Here is an 18,024-nt window from a genome sequence, read left to right on the forward strand (position 1 = left end):
AAAACTACATAATAATTCACAATCTTTAATTAGGGGTATAACATGGCATAAAATAATATTATAATCCCACACTCTCCACCCTTTTCTGACTGAGAACCATGGCCTCAGATTTGGAGGTGCTGATCCTCATTCCTGCTGTTTCACACTCGGCTGCAAACTGTTCCAGTGCGAGCTTGAGGCCTTCACCCGATGAAGCCAACAGAACCACATCATCCGCGAAAAGCAGAGATGAGATTCTGAGACCACCGAAGTGAAAGCCCTCCGCCACTTGGCTGCACCTAGAAATCCTGTCCATAAAAATTATGAACAGAATTGGTGACAAAGGGCAGCCCTGGCGGAGCCCATCACCCACCGGGAACGAGTCCGATTTATTGCCGGCAATGCGAACCAAGCTGTTGCAACAGTTGTATAGGGATCGAATGGCCCGTAGCACTTCCCACAGGACACCCCGAGGGACACGGTTGAATGCCTTCTCCAAGTCCACAAAACAGATGTAGACTGGTTGGGCAAACACCCATGCACCCTCAAGTATCCTTGAGAGGATAAAGAGCTGGTCCAGTGTTCCGACCAGGTAGAGCACCGCTTTCCCTTCCTGAGACGCCTGACGGTTTGCCAGAATCTCTTCGAGGCAGTCCAAAAGTCTTATTCCATGGCCTCTCCAAACTCCTCCCACACCGGGTTTTTGCCACTGCCCGAGCCATATTCCGCTTGGCCTGTTGATACCTGTCAGCTGCCTCCGGAGTACCACAGGCTAACCAAGCCCGATAGGACTCCTTCTTCAGCCTGGTGGCTCCCTTCACCTTTGGTGTCCACCATTTGGTTTGCGAATTACCACCACAGCAGGCACCAACCACCTTGCGGCCACAGCTCAGTGCAGCAGCTTCGGCAATGGAGACTCTGAACATGGTCCATTCGGACTCAATGTCCCCAGTCTCCCTCGGAATGCTTTTGAAGCTCTGCCGGAGGTGTGCGTTGAAGATCTCGCGGACTGGGGCCTCTGCTAGACGTTCCCAGCACACCCTCACAACGCGTTTTTACCTGATCCAACTCACCACCAGGTGATGATCAGTTGACAGCTCATCCCCTCTCTTTACCCGAGTGTCCAGAACATATGGTCGCAGGTCTGGTGATACGATTACAAAATCGATCATCGACCTGCGACCTAGAGCGTCCTGGTGCCACGTGTACTTATGGACACTCTTATGTTCGAACAAGGTCTTCGTTATTGCCAAACTGTGATTTGCATGGAAGTCCAATAACAAAACACCACTCGGGTTCAGATCGGGGAGGCTGTTCCTCCCAATCACGCCTTTTCAGGTCTCGCTGTCGTTACCCACGTGAGCATTGAAGTCTCCCAGCAGGACAACAGAGTCTCCAGGTGGAGCACCTTCCAGCACCACACCCAGGGACTCTAAGAAGGCTGGGTACTCTGAACTGCCACTTGGCATATAAGCGCAGATGACAGTCAGGACTCGTTCCCCAACCCTCTCATCCACCGGGAAAAACACCAGCAGCAAGCCAAGATTATATTAGAATACCCACCCCAGCCCGCTGCCTCTCACCAGGGGAAAATCCAGACTGAGACGGAGTCCAGCCCCTCTCCAGGAGACTGGTTCCAGAGCCCAAGCCATGTGTAGAGGTGGGCCCGACTATATCTAGCCGGTACCTCTCAACCTCACACACTAACTCAGGCTCCTTCCCCACCAGAGAGGTGACATTCCATGTCCCAATTGCCAGTCTTGGCAGCTGGGGATCAGTCCGCCAGGGCCTCCGTTCCTGGCCGCCGCCTGGCACACAATGCACCCGACCCCTATAGCGCCTCCTGCGGGTGGTGGGCCTGCGGGAGGATGGCCCATGTCCCCTTTTTGGGCTGTGCCCGGCCAGGCCCCATGGACCAAGGCCCGGCTACCAGACGCTCGCCCTCGGGCACCCTCCCCAGGCCTGGCTCCATGGCGGGGCCCTGGTAACCCTATCCCGGGCAGGGTAAACTGTTCCCTTGATGTTTTCTTCATAAGGGTCTTCTGAATCGCTCTTTGTCTGGTCCCTCACCCAGGACCAATTTGCCATGGGAGACCCTACCAGGGGGCAAAAGCCCCCAGACAACATAGCCCCTGGGATCCCTGGGACACACAAACCCCTCCACCAGCGATTCTTTTAATTTTATTTCTTGTAATTTGGACTTCATTATGGACTCTTACAGGACATGCCCTGCAATCAGATAACAATAATGAAAAAGTTGGAATTGGAGAAAAACTGGATGCAGAGAGTCGTTTTACATCTAAAGAGCCATTTGGACCCGGGTTCCACGCAAAAGAAAACATTGGGAGCTGCAAATACTTTTTGACATCTAAAATGAAGATAACACTGTATATATTGTTTTTTACCTTTATGCTTTGTGTCAACAACTAAGGTGTGTTGCTTATGAAATCCATGAAGTGCTACAGAGAAAATTACATTTTATTTATGTAATTAACACGTTTTAAACTCTTAAAGAAATATAACAAAAGGAAAGACACCCAGCTGAACTAAACTATCCATGTAGCAAACAAAAACTGTTGTGAGCCGCCACTCTACTCGCCTTTTGGATTTTGGAGCCTTGACCTAACTTTTAAAAAACAACCGGAAAAAAGCACTATGCTGCTAAAAGATGAAAAATAGATATTTGCAAAATTCTGCCTAAATATGTATTTTACCTGGTTAATGTGTGTGGCGGGGCGTGGTCTGTAGCGCCACTGCAGGGGAGGCGGACGCACCTGAGCGGGACCCGCAATCATGCCTCGCCACCTTTACGTCTGTGCTATCTATGCTGTTGTGTTGGTGTGTGTCGGGCTGTGAGCTGCAAAGCTACAGCCGGCTGTATACGTACAGCAACCGTGTGTGAAAAGTGGTCAATAAAGAGATGCTGAAAAGCGTGTTCATACAAACATCGTCGGGTCTGCCATGATATGTTTACAATGGGACTTCTGCTCCTGAACCTCTGTGCACAGCGTCTGCAGATCGGGGCTGTACGAAGTCACTTTCATCTTTACGCAGGACTGTAAGCTGTCATCTGTGAGGCATGAGCCGTGTTTGTTTTTAACATAGTTCACGGTGGAGAATAGCTGCTGGCATAATGTGGATCCGAAGATCCATAATTGGCCTACCTGGGGTTGAAAGTCTCGATAAATGGTCCGGCTGGTACACCGGCTTCCGTGAGTGTGACGCTTATTTTGAGCGATAAAAAAATAATAGAATATAATTTTATTTTTATATTTCAATATCACAATAATCTTCCAATTTAGAACTACAAGTTAAAAAAGAACTAACATAAATAAAATACACTTCCGCTAAATCTAATTTACTTTCCCAAACCACGCGGAGCTGGACTAAAGAACCGCATGCAGCTCCGGACCTTTCCACTGTTAGACGTCCTGCAGTTTAATAGATGCATGAATAAGAAAATGCGTCCTAGGTGAAAAAGAGAATAAATCAATGTCTCACTCTCCTTTTGTGATTGGTTTATATGGTCGACGTTATATCTGAACTAATCTGATGAACGGCTGATATTCTGACTCTGAGGTTAGACATTTAGCTGCTGATTGGCTCCATCTAGTAGCCAAACAATAGAACTCCATCATCTGCTGTGAGCAAATATTTTTCTGCAGGTTTTGATGATATTTTACACTCTGCAGTTATGAGGGTGTGATGGCGTCCTCAGATAGACTCATCTGAAGTGGCCTCAGCATTTTTCCAGGATACTGCACACGACTCTTCAGTAGAAGTGTGAGCCGCAGCTGTTTTAAAAGATTACATGTGCATGTTTTCAGTGAAAGGTTTATGATTTCACAGCTGTACAACACGAATGTGATCTAAGTTTAAACAACCAGCAGTAAGTTTCACAACTGGTCTCACAGCTTTGAAGGAGTTAGCTGAAGCGTGGAGCTGATGACAATCTCCTTAAAGTAGTCAAAAGGGCAATGGGCCGGACTCAGAGCAGATGGCATCAAAGGCATCAAAGGCTGGAGGCGAGACACGAGTTAGTGCCATGACTGCTGTTCTGGCTAAGAGTAGGTCAGTTGACTCTGTGTGTTCTGAGTAGGAGGGAGAGTCTGAATCTGCAGCAGCTTCGGCGTTGGGGTTCACTGTTGATGAACTGAATACTGCAAACAATGACGATAGCTTTTATTAATGGATCTGCTGTTGAGATGGCCGAGATTGTTGAGATGGTCAACAGTGTGAAGTTCCTGGGTGTGCACATATCAGATGGCCTCTCCTGGAACCTGAACACCACCACAATCATGAAGAAAGCCTAATAACATCTTCACTTTCTTAGGAAACTGAAGACGGCCAGTCTCCCTCCTTCCATCCTCACATCATTTTACCAGGGAACCACTGAAAACGTTGTCTGCTGCCACATCACTATCTGGTGCGAGTATAACCGGTGTGTTTCTGCGTTGTCTAGGGATGGGTATCATTTAGGTACTTTTGAAATGGTGCCGGTGCTTAAACGGTGCTCGAACCGTTCCTTAAAGAATGGAGAACACAAACTTTGTCCAAAAACCTCTCATGTTTAGCTGTTTTTTTGTAAAAAGATAACAATGTTAGCCTTTTCTGCAGCTATAGGTCATATATGGTATCACTCTTGGCTGGAAGCAGTGCTTAAACAATGGAAAAAAAAAAAAAAAAACTTTGTCCAAAAACCTCTCATGTTTAGCTGTTTTCCACTTTTTCTTTGGTCATTTTAACCTTTTTTGCCAGGCAAAAGTGCGCCGACGTTTTTGGAGATGTCTGTTACCCACCTGGTAGATAGCTAGCCGGGGGGTTCAATAGTCACTCAAGCCGGCGAGAGCAACAGACTCTCAGCTTCATTGTTTTCAGACCCCCGCTGTCTTTTGCTACTCAGGTTAAACATGATATATAAGTCACTCGGATAACTTAAAAATGTAATTGTTTGGCTTTTTTCAGTGTTTTATTTGTTCCAGAGCAAATCGGTTTGGCTGAGATCAAAGTTATTAGATTAAATAAAACTTTATTAATCCATCGGGTGGGTTCCTCTGGGATTTTCACACAGCTGAATAAATGTCAAACAGAAAACTGATTAAACAGAAGTGTGAGATGGTCAAGAATTTACGGCAGTGTCCTGTTATATTTTAGATAGCAAGGGGCAGACAGCTGAGTTTATTAAACTCCACCGACACAGCGGTGATGCAAATCTGAAGGCTAGACTGTCCCATTTCACAGCCTTGCACTTCCGGCCTTCTTGGTCTTCGAAGGACCCGGCCCACGTTACCACGAAGGCTGGGTCCTCCAAAGGATGCGGCCTACGTTTTGGGACACAGCTTGTATTTATAGGGTTGCACCAAAGAAGAAGAAAAACAATGAGGAGGGGCTCTAACTGATAATGAATATAACTACAGGCTTGAAGGTCCTAACAGTTAGGTATAAAGAACACATTTTGTGTAATCTATGACTGGGTTACACGGGAACTGCACCTTCACTGAAAAGAAGTAGTGAGGATAGCAGAGAGGAACATTGGAAGCCCTCTCCCACCCATCTCCAAACTCACATCATCTGACGTGTGAACTGCATAGTAAAGGACACTTTCCACTCGTCATATGCACTGTTCTCCCCCCTTCCATCTGACAGATGGTTCTGCAGTATCAAAACCGTAATGGCGAGACACTGCAAGAGTTTTCCCCCCAAGCAATCAGAGCCCTCATTTCACAACCACTAAAGGACTGACAAGCACAAAGACTTTTAAAAACATCTCATACACCTTCCTCTACACCCCCCCCCCCCCCCCCCCCCAATTTTTGCACATGTCGAGGAGCGTGTCAGGCTACATTTCACTGTGTGTTATACTTGTATAACTATGCATGTGACAAATAAAGAACCTTGAACCTTGAACCTTCATACTACTCACCAAAAGAGTCAAAAACACCAGAAACATCCACAAATCCACAACAAGCTGGGCCTGGGAACAATATGCTTATTTGCACACCTCCGTCACATAGTTACTGAACACATCTACATAACGCTATATTGCACATTTTCCATCTTGCACATGCCTTCGTCCTGTCTTGTCTACTATATCCCAACTCACAACTAAATTGCTAAATTGTATCTAAATCATATCTATCACTGTAGCTATGTTTATACATGTCCTCCTTGTTTATTGTGTGGGGTAAGTGATGATGGGAATTAGGGGTAACAATGAATAGTGGGATTCAATAAAATGTTGAGCATGGGGTAAGTATGTTATACTTCTTCCTACTCCATTTCAGACTTAATAATTGTCATTTCATGTCATTTAGACTCTGTTTTATTTTATTGATTTTATTTTATTTTTTGTCTGAACACATACGTGTGTGTATTTACATATATATTCGTATTTGTAAATGCAAGTATGTGTACTTGTGTATATATTGTTTTTTTCTGTATATGTCTGAATTAAAGATACAATGATAATAATAGTAATAATAATAATAATAATAATAATAATAATAATAATAATAATAATAATAAACTGAACCTGTTATTCAATACCTACTGGACAATCCACTTCATATTGTCTCCGTCCTGTCTTTGTGTATTGTACATAGATATAGTTAGTTATAGTACCTTTTTTAGTGAGTTATTATTATTATTATTTTTTATATATATTTTTATTGAAATTTTTTATAGTGCAATACAAACAAATTTTGAACACCCTCACATTCACACACCCATCCATACATCAAACCTGCCTACATCACATTCAAATGTAGAAATGAGCATAGTTCTCACAGTAATACAAAAATACAATGGGTTAGGATAGACACGATTTTCCCTTCCTTCCCTTCTTCTTTTCCTTCTTTTTCATAAATGTCCTTCACCTCCACTCCCTAAAATATCCATATATGGCTTCCACATATTCACAAAGTCCCATTGTTTGCCCTTGCAATATATGCTAGTCTTTCCAGGCCTAGAGAGACTGCAATTTCCTTCTTCCAGGGAGCATCCATACTTTTCCAACATAGCGCAATGGCTCTTCTGGCTTGAAGTAGTCCATAGTCCAGTAATTTCGTTTTTTTTCCCGATTGCTTAAATTCCCTTGGATATATTCCAAGTACACAGAGTTTTCATTTTAAAGGGATTTTTACCTTAAACACTTCGGACAGATATTTTATAACATCTTTCCAAAATTCCTGGATTTTAGGACACCCCCATAGACAATGAAGAAGAGTTCCTTTTTCAACTAAACATTTAGTACAGATGTCCAGAATATCATTGGACATATGATGAAGCTTGACAGGTGTTATATAGGTTCTCATGAGCCATTTATATTGCAGTAGTTTAAAGCGTGTGTTTATTGTTTGTTTTGTGCTTTTAACATCTATGTCCTCTTGGATCTCCCTTCTCCAAGCATCCGGTTTATCTGCTGCTGAGTCTTTGAAGGAAAGCATCAGTAAATTATAATATATAGAGAGAAAACCTTTTCTTTTTTTATTCTTAATGCATGCCTCCTCTATTTTTGTTAATGGTGGAAGTTCAGCAATCCTTTGCAGTTTCGATGACAAATAGTTTTTCAATTGTAAATATTTAAAAAAGTGCTTTGGGGGTATTAAATATTTTTTTACATAACTGATCAAATGTGAGCAGCATGCCGTCTGCATATAGGTCTTTAAAATTTTGAATGCCTTTATTTTTCCATATTTTAAATCCTTCATTACTTTTACCAGGCGTGAACTTTTCATTTCCCCAAATAGGGGTAAATTGCGAAAGCGATGGAGGATCGCCCACATATTTATGAGCTGCATGCCAAATTATAATTGTATTTTTCAAGAAAGGGTTCCTTGTATTTTTTCTTAATGTCTTTGTCACGGCTGGGGTAGCAGTCGTGTTGTGGAATGAAAAGGACCCAAAATGCAGGCAGCTGACTGATGAAGAGTGTGACGTTTATTTACAAGTGGCAGTGGCAGAAACAGACAACGAAGCATGAGAAATACTAACAGAAACCTAAACTGGGAAAAACTAAAGAGCAAACTTGAAATCCTCAGCAAACGGGTTGAAAGGCAGAGAGACGCAGACCAACGAATAGGACACCAAGAAACGCAGACGAGCCAACAACGAGCACAGACCGACACCCACTGAATATACATACACAAGGTAATCGGGTAATCACACACAGGAGGGGAGAACAGCTGATCCTAATACACACGATGGCTGTGTCCCAATTCAGGCTCTGCACGCTTGAAGTACGCATTTTAAGTGCGGTTACGTCACCGCCACGCGACGACGGCTGTCCCAATTCGAAGTGTACTTCAGATGCATACTCCAAATGCGCCGTCAATTTCCCCAAATATCAAGCGTGGTCCGGTGCACGCTTCATGGTCCCATATATCCCACAATTCATAGCGCGGCGGTGGGTGTGGATAATTTTGCTGCAAAATAGGGCTTTGGAGTTGACGTCACGCCGCAGTGCATTGTGGGATCGCGGCGCCATGTCAGTAGGCCAGAAAGCAAAACAAGCGCACAGTGTTGGAGTGTTGGATTCGGGACTGCCAGAACCATGCTCAAAATCAGCGCAAAAGACAAAGGGATGTATCGCGACTGATTGTGCCCAGACGCCAAGAGACGGTACTTTGAAAAAATTGCGTGCATTGGTAATGTGGACCCATATGAAATAAGGAAGTGGAGTGGAAACCCAGACGACCTACCGCCTTTGTCCTATCCCGATATCTTCGCATACCTTGTCTGTGGAGTCAGCGCATACACAGTGAACCAGTTTAAGAATTATAAATCCCTGGAGGCCCACATCCAATTCACGAACGGCTGGGTGCAAGATTTGTCCATCTTTAAGCCTCCACGCTGCGAGTACGTTGTCGTTAAGACAAAGGTAAGTCGCTTTGAACTTGATAACTTTCTAAACAACTTCCTTGTTACAGTTTTTGATTTGCACGTACAGCCAACCCATCTATATTAGCCTCTGTTAATTACAGGCCTTTTATTAATCCCTGCTGTGGATTTCTGGCAACCGTGCTTAAAGCAAGCACAAGACTTCTTTCGTAAAGTGTGCCTTCCTGAAGTTGTTGGGAAATACTTCTGGAAACAACGTGCTGCTCTAAATAGCCTGTAATGTTTCATGTTGTGCTTAAAGATTGATGACAGCTGTGTGGTGCGATGTAAATAGTTTGCATTTCATTTTTATGTGATTGCTGTGTACATGTGAATAGATCTATAATAAAGAAAAACAAACAAATATACTATTCTATTTTGTTTTATTAAAACAACTTCACACAAAGTACAACTATTTGCAATGTACTGTACATAAAAAAAAAACAGCTTTAAGAATACTCAACAGGAGCAAGTGTCATTTGGCCCTGGTTTGACAACAACACTGGGGCACATATTAACAAAAACACAGCAAACCTTAACGATCTTATCAAGAAGTGTGGTGTCTTCAGCCTCACATGATAAGAGTAATCGGATTGGCATTGTAGTGTGTAACATTTTGAACTTGTTGTGCAAACTACCTATTACTCGAACCATAGCTGAAGCTGTATCCTTTGTCTGGCCTACTGTCATGGCGGCGGGGGGCGTGGCCCGCCTCCTCTGACATCACGCTCCAAAGCCCTATACGGCAGAAGGGAGCGGCCGAAGAGGTTTTTTTTTTCCCCCAAACTTTATTGAAATTATAAAGCGAACAGTCAGTCATTCCAGTTCAGTTTGTACAGTAGACATACAAGGCAAATAAGAGTAACAATATACAGTACAATGAAATAAGAAGGATAAATAAATAAAGGATAAAAAAGAAAAAAAAGGGGGGGAATGTGACAGACTTCATAACAACTTTGTACTTGACAGTTGTGACAGCTCATTCGTTGAACATTTCTGAATGAATTTCAATCAATGATAAACCTTTAAGAGAGTTTAAGTAATATTCAATTTCAATCAAAAACAAATTAAATGATGGGGTTGAGTTTTGAAATTTACATTTATGTATATGGAATTTCCCTAATAAGATGGAGCGGCCGAAGAGTGAACTGTCAAAAGTACTGAATATGACGTCACTCATATATCCACAAACACAACAAGCTGAAAGTCAGTGATATATGCATATGTGTGTATACATATATGTGTGTGTGTGTATATATATATATATATATATATATATATATATATATATATATCTCATAATAATCTGACAATGCTATAATATTGGCCATGTTATATTTACATTACCACAGTGAGATGACTTTAGTCTCATGAACAACATTAACTAATTGTTATTTACTAACTAATCTTAAATAACTGTTCAGCACAGAAATGAAGCCCAACAATCATGTTTTCCAGTCCTGTGGTCTCAGCCTCAGATACTCAACTAATCAAAGTGATGTCATGACAAAAATGAATGACCAACAAAACATTTTTCTCCTTCATTTCTGTCAAACAAAGCTGTATGTAACGTGTCTCGCATTAGTATCATGGTTGCTAGGCAACCTGAACAGCGCGACGAAGCGTGTACTGTCCCATTTCACAAGCCTCTCACTTCCGTACTTCTCGTACTTATAGTACGCACCGTACGTAGTACGCATAGTGCGCGTACTTCAAGCGTGCAGTCTCTTAATTGGGACACAGCCGATGACTGGAGAACACAAGCTGAACACAATGAAAACAGACACAGACCTTCAGAATAGAACAGGAAATCCAGAACACGGGCCTTCAAAGTAAAACAGGAAACACACAGACTGATTTACAACACAAACACGGGGACATGAACAGAGCACCGAGGACAGACACAGGTAGGGCTGATAAAACACTAAACTTCAGGTTCAACCCTAAACTAATACAAAATCAGAATAAACACAAGGCACAAAATGAACTTCAAGGAAACACAAAACGCTGGGTCAAAATGACCCAGGATCATGACAGTCTTAGTGTCTGAAGAATATAGAAAAGTGTGTAAAGGAAGATCTGGAACAGATTTTTGCTCAATGTCAACTCAGGCTGTAGGTGTTGTTGGGCAGAAGTAATGGGTGGCTGATGTTAGTTGGGCAGCCATATAATACCATCTGAGGTTGGGGACTTGGAGACCTCCTCTTTCATAAGGCAAGTAAAGTAGTTGTAAGCGGAGCCTTGCCTTCCAAATAAATTGGTTAAATAGTTTGTTTAAACTCTCACAATATGAAGTTGGTAGAGGCAACGGAAGTGTTTGGAAGTAATATAAAAATTTGGGTAAAATTGTCATTTTTAGATAGATACAGGCAGGTTTTTCCAACGGTTTAGCATTTCCGTGACCTCTTCTACAAGGGGATCGTAATTTATTGAGGTTATGTCCTTGAGGCTTGGGGTGATCCTAATGCCTAAATATTTAAAGTTGTAGTTGTTTTAAAAGGGGTGGCCACCACAGGGCTTCTTCTTTCTTCTTCATTAAGAAACATTAATTCTGATTTAGAATTGTTAATTTTGTATCCTGAAAATTCTCCAAATATTTTTATTAATGTTACTAAATTAGGGATACTATCTTTCAGATTAGTCAAAAAATAATAATAATATCATCTGCAAATAAAGAAATTAGATGGTCTCTTCCTCCAATTCTTATCCCTGATATTCCTGCATTTGCTTTCACAGCTATGGCCAGAGGTTCTATTGCTAACACAAAGAGAATTGGTGACAGGGGGCAGCCCTGCCTGGTTGATTGCTGTAAATTAAAGGGTTTTGATACGTTATTATTAGTTAAAACTTGTGCTGCTGGATGTGTATACAACGGATGTGTCTCGTTTTAACAAAACCTTGTTGATCGTCTGTTATCAAATTAGGCACATATTTATCTAGTCTCCTAGAGAATGCTTTACACAAAATCTTTGTATCACATCCCATAAGACTAATTCCCCTATAAAAGGAGCATTCAGTCAGAGGCTTATTTGGCTTCAATAAAAGGGTTATTGTAGCTAATCTCAGTGAGTCTGGGAGTATTCCGGACTTATATGACTCCTCATACATGTTAAGAAGTGGCTGTATTAATTTATTTTTAAATGTTTTATAGAATTCCATTGGAAGTCCACCAGGACCAGGCATTTTACCGCTATTCAGGTCGTCTATGGCTTCTGACAGGTCTTTTATTGCTAAAGGACTATCAAGGGCTGTTTTATCCTCTTCTGAAATCCTCTTTGAAATTTTAACTGATCAAGAAATGTTTGTGTTTCTCTGTTTCCTGTATATTCAGATTTGTATAAAGATTGATAAAACTCTCTGAAATTTTTGTTTATTTCTAAAGGGTCTGTTGTTATAATACCCGATTTGGACTTTATGTGGGTGATGGCTTTTTCTGCTTGCATCTTTTTTATCCTCCAGGCCAATAATTTTCCTGCCTTCTCTCCTTAGTTATAAAATAATTGTTTGGTCCACATTAAACTTTTTGCCACTTTCTCTGTTGTTAATTTATCATACCTGGCTCTTAGAATAGTCAGATTGTTTAGTTTAGTGGGATCATTGCTCTGGTAAAATTCTGTTTCATTAGATTTAATTTGCCTTGATTTTAATTCTTGGTTATATTTGTTAGAGTGAATTGTTAAATGTTGTCATTTTTATGCTTGCCATCTCTACAAAAGGAATTCCACTGTCCCCCTCCCCAGATTCTTGAGGTTCTGGGTGGGGGGCAGTAGTGTTTTATTGCAGATACATCCTATCTGGAAGATCTGTTTCTTGTGATGTTGCTCCTGCTTTTATGACCCTTTGGTCAGCAGGAGGTCACACACACACATTCTTACACACACACACGCACACACACATTCTCACATAACACACACACCACATATACATACAATGCCTTGTCTTAGAACCATGTGGGCATTGCATTGCTGTGATGTGTTTTGTGTGAACTGTTTCTCAATAAAAGGCAGCAATCGGAGGCTGGATTTGGAGTCATTTTTGTGGTGGACACAAACAAGGCCTCCCTTGCGAGTAATCGATCGATCGCTGATTGTCTTGTTTTCTTTCATGATGAATAAGTCTCTAAAACCAGCGGGGCTTGTGGAAACACAGACCCAACAATATTGCTTAATCTTGTTGCTACTGTAGCTTATAATTTCCCCTCTTATGTAAGCTTTAAATGCTTCCCACCTAATACTAGCTGTGGTTTCATCTTTATTTATTTGAAAATATTGATCAATGCAAGTTTCTATAAATTTGACAAATGATGGGTCCTTTAACAAAAATGTTTGCATCCTTTGGGTGAAGTTGATCAAGGTGCAATCTAATTGATAGACATACTGCTGCGTGATCACTAATCACAATGCTGTTATACCAACAGTTCTCAACACATAGTAGTAACTCTGTAGAGATAAGAAAGCAGTCTATCCGCGAATGACTTCGATACGAACTAGAATAACATGAAAATTCTCTGTTATTTGGATTCCTTGTCCTCCAGACCTCATTTATTCTCAAATCTTTCATATAGTTTAAAAGTATTTTTCTAGTCTGGTTATGAGTAGTGTCAGTTTGAGACGACCTATCCAGGATAGGGTCCAGGGTGCAACTGAAGTCCCCTCCTACGATATAAAGGCCCTCCAAGGTTGATATTGTGAGAAAAAGATTTTCATAGAAGGATGGGTTATCCTCGTTGGGGCCATAGATATTTATCAGGTTTATTTCTAACATGGAGATACGGCCCTGCACAATTACATATCTCCCATTTGGATCTGTAATCACCCTCGTAGATGAAATGGGATTGGCTTATGTATAAGAGTAATGACTCCTCTGGCATGTCTAGTAAAAGAAGAGTAATATACCTGACCCTGCAATCCTTTGGTTAATAAATGTATCTCTGATGCAGTAAGATGAGATTCTTGTACGAAAATAATTCTAGAGTTAAAATGTTTTAGTTGGTTTAATACTTGTTTCAGTTTAACTAACTTCCGTATCCCCCTAACGTTCCAGGTCGTAATGTTAACGTTCAAATGTTTTCTTTAGTTGTCCTCTCCATAAAATATTGTCAGACTGTTTACTTAAATAAACAAAGTAAAGGAAAAATTGAAGAAGCAGGTTTGCACATACATTCACACACTCACACATACCAGATAAAGAACTTGTAAACAATTTCTGATTGAACATTTGCATTTCCTTGTTGGAAGGAAATGCAAATGTTCAATCATTAGAAGCACCAGTTCCCCCCTCCCTTGAACAAATTATTTGGAGGGCGTTAATCCACATCACTGAGGAGTAACTAGTCAACGCGACCTCTCCAAAACCCCATAAATCAGACAGTGTACACTAACCATATAATGATAGTGATTTTTCCCCATAATAAAGTAAAGTTTACCCTTGGTAGGACAAAACAAAACAAAACAAAAAAGACTTAGAGCTGTTAATATATAACCCAAAAACAATTGCGATTAAACTTAGAACGAATATTTATGTTAACATAAGTTCCACATAAATTCGAGCTCAAAATTGTATCTGTCTCTTATCAGTGACTCAATTACTGGTCGGTTATGTTGAAGCAGAGGCAGTCTTATGGAGTGTGTTAATGGTTAACCTATTATTTAACAGACTCACTGGTGATGAGCATCCTCTGCTGTTTCCTTCGGCAGATTCTTGTAGAATTTTTCAGCTTCTTGAGGTGTTGAGAAGAGGTGGATCTTTCCACTGTACAGGATCCTGAGTCTGCATGGGTTGTGCTGGAATCCCAGCCACTTAGGTAGCATGATGTTAATAAAGTCGAAGAGTGATTGTTGCCCCTCTGCTCCCTCTTTTATGCCGAAGAAACTGCATTTCAGTACGCTGTATACTGTGTATGTTGTTGTACTGACAATAAAGACCTCGAATCCTGAATCTTTATAATACTGGTGGTATAATACTGGTGACAGTGCAGAAAACACACATTCATCTGATTTTCTTTTAAGGCCCCACAGAGTTGAGATGTACAGGGTGGGCCATTTATATGGATACACCGTAATAACATGGGAATGGTTGGTGATATTAAAGTCCTGTTTGTGGCACATTAGTATACAGTAATATCCGCCGAAGGGATGTTCGACTAATGCTACTCTCCAGTGACATGCGGCGAGTGCTACGCTGTGGGCTCTTGCTGAATGAAGCTAGGTCAACCACTGATGTTTCTTCATTAGTGACAGTTTTCTTGCGTCCACATTTTGGCAAATCCAACACTGAACCAGTTTCACGAAACTTAGCAAGCAGTTTGCTGACTGTAGCATGGGAGATGGGTGGTCTCGTAGGGTGTCTTACATTGAAATCTGCTGCAATGACCCGGTTACCGCGTTCACCAGATATCAACACAATTTCGATCTGCTCCTCACGTGTTAACCTCTTCGACATGTCAATGGCTGTGAACAAAGAGAAACTTGTAAATAACTCATGAAAGAATAAAGTTACATCGAAACCAAGCACACCATTGTTTATCTTGTGGCATTACCAATACGTTTGATGTGTCACATGGCCCTCTTCCTATTGAAAAAACAAAAGTTGTATCCAAGATGGCCGACTTCTAAATGGCCACCATGGTCACCACCCATCTTGAGGAGTTTGCCCCCTCACATATACTAATGTGCCACAAACAGGACTTTAATATCACCAACCATTCCCATGTTATTACGGTGTATCCATATAAATGGCCCACCCTGTACTTTTGTATATTGCATTATAGTTGAGCTGTGTAAGTCAGGCTTCCACATGATTCCTCTGATATTATCTGTCAACGTTGGTGAGTTTGGACAGTTAGTGAGGAGTACTGTCACTGTGCTTGTTTTTATTACTAAATCATTTAAAATTAATCAATCTATAGCTCTAGTTTTCATGTTTTGATATTATTTGCTTGTCATCCTGTGAAACAATTGATCGTTCAAATACCAGCTATAGCTGGTCCAGAACCAGCAGAACCAGCCCTCAGTGAGTTTGTTTCTGGGATGAATTTCTGATCCAGCACTGATTCTAGCAAAGTTTCCCGCCACAAGGTCAATCTACCCACAGACTTACTGCACGATGAGGCTAACAGATGCCTGTGTTAGGCCGAGACGCTCTGTGGAGGACAAATCTACTTTCTTACTGATGTCTTTTCAATGCTGAGCATATTAGCCTGTACAAAGGGAATAAATGGGCTAAACTCCACTAGAAGCACCAAATCTGTGCCATCTAACTGGCTAGCTGGAGGCAGGGCGACTTATACTATTGTATATTCAGTAAAAAGGACTAGATGTTACAGTCCCTGTTAGTGCATTGCTTTAAATGGGGAGACTCTTGAGGAATGGCTGTTATGAGGAAAGGCAGCCCAGAACCTTCACCAGTAGGCTGAAAATAAAACATTTCATTTAGTTTAAAGGTTTATGTGCAAGACAAAAACTGAAAACACTGAAAGTCACAAATGTAATGTGCATAAAACGAGAATTCAAACGTGGTGATAGCGCCAGGTGCAGATGTGTGTCACAATAACTCTGATTATCAGGGCTGAACGGGACAGGCGAAAAAACCCCCAAAAAAAACAAAAACAAGAAAAAAGAGAATAACACTGAATGTATTTAAGCATTTACAGAGCTTGTGCAAACTGCTGGATTAACCAGTACAAAAACATGAACGTTACTAATGCTGTTACTTTAGGGCAGCTGGGGTGTAAACTAGGGGTGGGTTTTGATTATCGATTTATCAATTAAAATCAATTCTGGCTTGGATAACGTGATATCAATTCATTAAAATCCTGAATCGATTTTTAAACATAAATGTATTTTGCCTAAAACGCCAGGATCTCAGGTTAAACCTCACAAAATTTCTACAACCACCAAACAGCAAAAACAGTAAATGAGAGCAGGTACATGGATTCTGCACAAAGACATAAACACAAAACGCGGACCCAACGCTAAAAATCTGTTTTTTGCATTATTCGCTTATTTATTAGCAGTGTTGGGTAAGTTCCTTTAAATGATTAACTTAGTTACATTACTAGTAACTCAGTTACTTCAAGTTACTTGTTACTTTCAGAGTAACTAGTTACTAGGGAAAGTAACTTTGGTTTTACTCAGAATTCTCTTGTTAATGTGTTGCTTCCGTAACTGGATACCCAACAAGATTACCAGTCCTCTAGCTTGTTACTCGCCACAAGTGCACTGTGCCACCTACCAATAGAAAGGAAAAAATAATGTGCATATTTCCACGAGAGAAATCCCACGCCTGGACCGCCGTTGACTGTGCCAGACCCGCCCCTACGCAGTTACCAGCTGTCAGCTAAGTAAAAAGAAGATCCTGGTGTTATTTGTCTCTCTAAAACAGTTCATAACTTCCCTTCAGCTCATTCATGTCACCCAAAAGGTAAACCTATTTCTCCATCACCTGTTCAGCTCTGATGATTCAGTAAGGACATCTCCTGGTCTCCTGGGGTTTGGAATATGGGGCCTCCCTGCTGCTGCGGAGTCGGAGTGGTCTGTTTCTCCCCACCCCAGGGAAAAGGGTAACACCACCTGGGTCTGGGAGTAGCTTCCCCCTCCAGGGGCAAGGGTACCTAGACCCGGGGCTTAGAGTACGCTTGGGGAGTGTGATCGTGTGTACAGCGTCTCTTTATGTCTGTCTCCACGTTGGGTGAGTGCTGAGTAATTGCATATGAGAGCACGAGGGTGGGAATGGATGTTTGTATCTGTGTGTGCCTGTTTGTCTTTGTCCATATGTCAGGTCGGGTATCAGACGCCACCTCTCTGGGGACATCTCGGGCCCTCCAAGGTTTGGAGGCCTATCTCCCCCCACCACTTCCCCTGCCAGTGGCGGACTTCCTCAGACATCGGTGCGTTGGTGGTTCTTTGTGTCCAGGGATGGGCGTCCAGGTACACACCGGCTCACTCCTTGGTGGCTGCTTGTTGGGGCTCACTCGGGCCACTTCGGGGGTGGGGTGCCCTCGGCCTCTCGGCCTGGGGCTTGGTCACTCTGGCACCGCTGGCTGCCGGTGGAGCTGACGGGCACGTCACTGCAACCCCCCTTGGCTTCTGCTGCTGAGTGAGTCCTCATCTGGGACTCTCCTCAGCTCTTTCTGGGACAGTGGCGCGGCTGCCCCTCTGTTGGTCTTCC

This window comes from Copadichromis virginalis, linkage group LG15, assembly GCF_057382275.1.
Source record: "Copadichromis virginalis isolate Kocher_CV1m ecotype Utaka linkage group LG15, C_Virginalis_male_GT1.1, whole genome shotgun sequence".
Taxonomy (NCBI): Eukaryota; Metazoa; Chordata; class Actinopteri; order Cichliformes; family Cichlidae; genus Copadichromis; species Copadichromis virginalis.